Here is a 4,733-nt window from a genome sequence, read left to right as displayed (position 1 = left end):
AGAACCCCATCTTCAGGACCCCGCTTCAGAAGGTTGCCTGGTGTGTGGAATTGGGGTGGACCATCCCTCCTGCACCACAGGCCATACACTTGCACAGCACTCAGAATGCCTGTGGGGGGCACACGCTGAACCCCCCCGCCCCGCCTGCCTTCTGAGGTCCAGAGCGCTTTCTGGTGGCGACCTGCAAACATGTGAAAGGCTCTTAGGAGAGCTCACCAAATGAAGTGTCTTTCAACTCCTGCTCCCTTTGGCCACCACCCTTAGCCAGGCTTCATCTGCTCCCTGCCTGGAGATCACCAGAAGCACCACCGTTTCTGCCCTCTGGCCCTCACTTAGGTCTTCCAGGTCCTGGAACCCCTGAAATGAGAAAGGGAATCACAAGCAACCAAGTAAAAACGTGCTCCTTATGTAACCCTCCTGTTGCCTAATCTTTCGGAAAGGGAAGTGGCCCCTTCTGTGGTTTTGGGTGGGTCTTCTCCCAGGACCACAGGCACCCTCAAAATTGAAGAGCTGTCCTGGGCTCGGGCTGGGGGTGGAAAGGGGACACAGCTACCTTCCTGGAGGCTAGCGGGGATTTATGTGGGTCTTACAAATAAAGCCCAAGGCCTCTCCCTCCTGCTGATGGCCCATCTTGGGGTTCCCGATAGGGACCTCCCTCTCTGCCCATCTTCCTTTCTACCTGACTGAGCTCTGGAGGGGAGGGACCTCCCCACAGTGGGCTGGGGACTGGAGCCTATGCGGTGTGAGCGAGACTTACTCCTGCCCATTCTGCACATCAAAGATGCTTTCCAGCTCTCTATCACCTATTCTTTTCTCCAGACTTGCTGGTTTCCAGCCAAGAGCCAGATAACCACCTCCTCTTCTGCCTTCTCATTTACTCATCCCCACCCCAAAAGTCTGGCCCTTAATCTCTTGATGCCACCTCCTCCTGTCATTTGATTGCTCCTACGCAGGGCTGCTGCCATCCACTGCTGGCCCACTGCACAGCCCCTCCCCTCCTCTCCCACCACTGGCCTGACTTCCCCTCTGGCCTTTCTCCCTTCAGCAGCCAGAGTGATCATTGTGACTCTCAGTCTGGTGGGGTCACTCCCTTCCTCAAACATCCCCGTGGGTTTCTGTGTAGCACTGTGTTGCGGCCAGCCTGTAGGCCCTTCCTGATGTGACCCCTCCTCCTCGCCCAGGCCCTCCCCGCTCCAGCCACACTGAACCCCTATGTTCCCAAACACGCCTTCCTCTGGCAGGAAGGGAGGAAGGTGGCCTTCAAGGGACAGCTGTCTCTCACCTACAGAAAGAACATGGGCTGAAGGTGGGGCATCCTTCTCCAGGGTTAGGTTCCCCCACTGCGCCCTTCCCCGCCCTGTGCTGTATTCTAGGTGTCAGGTGCAGCTGGACCAGGGAAGAAGGCCAGGTTTAGGGTGAGGGTCAAGACTTTGGTTAGTGGAGAATGAGAAGATAGAGCGGGTCTAGGATAGGGTGACTGCTGTCCTCTATGTCTCACTGTGACACTTTCACATCATCTTAAGACCTGGCCTATTTACATGTGACTAACAGTGACTTTGCAAGCACCCCAAGCACCCCCACCGTGGTTTTGCCTGAGCCCTCATCCTCCACAGCCTACCTCCCGCCCAGGGTAGCCAGGGCTCTCAGATCTTCACAGTGACTGAAGCTCACCTCGTCCTTGGTTTCTTCCCAGTGTGATGGAGCCAGGACCCAGCAGGAATTTCGATTCATAGAAGAGTTAAGTGGAGAAGAGCCTGGAGTCAGTTTCAAGATTGTAACAGGAGACCTTAGTGTTTTGTGTTCTCAGGCACCCATGCTGAGAATGCCGGCAGGAGCCTGTTTACCCAGAATACCTGGAGCAGGGGAGTGAAAGGGAAGAAGACGAAGAGACCTGCAAATCCATGGGGACATAAGAGAACCGGGCTGGGGCCACAGCGGGGTGGGCTTGTCTGAGACCTCAGTGCATTCCAGAAGCTAAGTATCTGACATGAAGCAAGACGCCACCAGGGGGCGCCAGGAGCCTGTCCCGTAGAGCTACCCCGGAGCAGGATGAGCGGCCCACCCGCCTGGTACTCACCAGCCTATGGGACTTCCAGAAGCTGCCTCCCCTCCCGCCTCTCCACCGGAGCAGATGCAGCGTCTCCCTCTCCCCCTTGCTTCAGTCGCGCCACTGGTCTGGCCCGACCTGCCTGGGGGAAGCCCACCCCCAGCTGTGGGGTCACAGGAAGCCAAGCCTGGGGACTCCTACGAGATGCAGGAGTGCTACCAGATTTTTACACAGCTCTCCCAGTAACCGATAGAAGAGGGCTGTGAATGAAAAGGGCTAGAGAGAACTCGAACAACATAGTTAACCCGGAGCCGTCCATGGAACAGAGTGTCCCAAGCACAGAACACACGTTCTTCCCAAGGACACATGGAACAAAAATGCACACATGCTGGGCCAGGCCGAAGGCAGATTATGTTCTTGGAGTACAGCGCAATGATGCTAGAAACCATAAAAATGTAACAGAAAAAGTGGTGCCGCTTCGCTGCCTAGCCAGGATTTACAGGCGGGGATGCCAGCAGCCAGAATGTGTTTCCCATACACACACCTTCAGGCTCTGCTAGTTGAGAAGTTTTCGTTCCCAAGAGAAGCAGGCTTTTTCCGAGGACACGGTAAGGGGCCGCCCCCCTTGACCACTGTGGGAGCAACGGTGAACCACAGGCATGGGTGATCAGCCTATTGGTATTGGGAGCTGGGAGGAATGTGTCTGCGGCTCTGAGGGCCTCGGGGGACCTTCATCCTGTGAAAACAGTTCATGCCAACTACTTCCGCCTCCTTCAGAAATGCTCATGTCCTAGATCCTCCAGAATGGAGATTTGGGGTACCCCATTGGACAAGTACCTGGACCTGCTGAGGTGCTTGCTGAAGGCAAAGGGAATACAGAACGGGCAGTGGAAGCAATATACACCAGCTACAGTGACTGAACAGACATAGAAAATAGTCAGTAGCTCCCAGCATTTCTTTCTTGTTTCTGTGTGAACATACATGCATTTATTTACTTACTTACTTTTAAGATTTTATTTAGTTATTTTGAGAGAGAGAGAGAGAGAGAGCAGACACGTGGGGGAGAGGGAGGTGGGGTTGGGGGAGGGGGAGAGAGAGAGAGAAAATCTCAACCAGGCTCCATGTCCAGCACAGAGCCCAACACGGGGTTTGCTCTCAGAATCCTGAGATCATGACCTGATCAGAAATCAAGAGTCAGATGATTAGCTGACTGAGCCACCCAGGTGCCCCTACTTTTAAGATTTTATTTTTTAAGTTATCTCTATACCCAACATAGGGCTTGAACTCACAACCCCAAGATCAAGAGTAGCCTGCTTAACCAACAGAGCCAGCCAGGTGCCCGCACATGCATTTATAACACCCCCCTCCATTTCCCTACAACCTAACACTAGATGTATTAATAGTGGGTAACCTTCTATTCTGCTATCTAAGTTACAGGATCAAATGGGTGTGTGTGTGTTGACAAAGATTCTTTCCTTGACCAAACTGCAGTCAGGCTCCTGAAGCTTCTCCTAGGCCCAGCTGTACACTTCCTTCTAAAATCTCTTTTTGTTTTTTTAAGTAGGCTCCACACCCAGCGTGGAACCCAACTTGGGGCTTGAGCTCAAGGCCCTAAGATCAAGACCTGAGCTGAGATCAGGAGTCGAATGCTTAACTGACTGAGCCACCCAGGTACCCCTAAAATCTGTTTTTTTAAAAAAAGTTTTATTTATTTTAGAGAGAGAGAGCATGAGTGGGAGGAAAGGGAGAGGGAGAGAAAGAGAAGCAGACTTCCTTCTGAGCACAGAGCCCAACGCAGGGCTCGATCCCATGACCCTGAGATCATGACCTGAGCCGAAATCAAGAGTTGGACACTTAACAGACTAAACCACCAGACACCCCATCTAAAATATGTTTTTTAGCAAGAATTCTACAAAGTTAATTTTACCAGAATCTCTCACCCTCGATATTGATTGGGTTCCCCATCCTCCGCCATCCCCCAGGTGAAGTCTGATCGCCCTGGCCTGTCTTCAGCAAAGAATCCAGTTAGGTCGCATTAGCCAGAATCCCCCTACCCATGGTGTCCCCTCTTAGAAACCTTCCACCCACTGCCCCTCACACCCTGCTCCTTGGCAACAAATGCCCACTTGCCCATGTGGTATTTGAATTGAGCCAGGTTCTATACTAAGTCTCTTTCCCATTATTGCAATAGTTCCTGGATAAAAACTGTTTTTGCCACTTTAACTTGTTGACCTTAAAAATAAGGCAGTCACTGTTATTTTACCAGCAAAAATGGCATTACGTATAGCAGAGAATTGTAAATTGGGACGAGTAAGCTATAGCAAAAACCATAGGCTAGTCCAGCAAACAAAGCAGAGGAACATTATTTCATGTAAAAGAAAGGAAGTTGGGAGGGATGGTTTTAAATGAAAGTCCATTGGAGAACAGCAAGAGTTCAGGCTGATGGCCATTTTTCACTGCCTGAGTTGCTGAGGTAGTCAATTTTTTTGCAGGAAATATAATATACGTCTTTTCCTGTGGACCTGTAATTGATGATTCTTCCCTACTGAGGATTCTTCTTTAGCAGGTGGGGGGGGGGTCTGTAATTGACAACTTTAAAAAAAATTTTTTTAAAGATTTTATTTATTTGACAGAGAGAGAGAGACAGCCAGCGAGAGAGGGAACACAAGCAGGGGGAGTGGGAGAG

Source organism: Ailuropoda melanoleuca, chromosome 14 (genome assembly GCF_002007445.2).
Source record: "Ailuropoda melanoleuca isolate Jingjing chromosome 14, ASM200744v2, whole genome shotgun sequence".
In the NCBI taxonomy this organism is placed as follows: Eukaryota; Metazoa; Chordata; class Mammalia; order Carnivora; family Ursidae; genus Ailuropoda; species Ailuropoda melanoleuca.
This window is presented reverse-complemented; position numbering follows the sequence as displayed.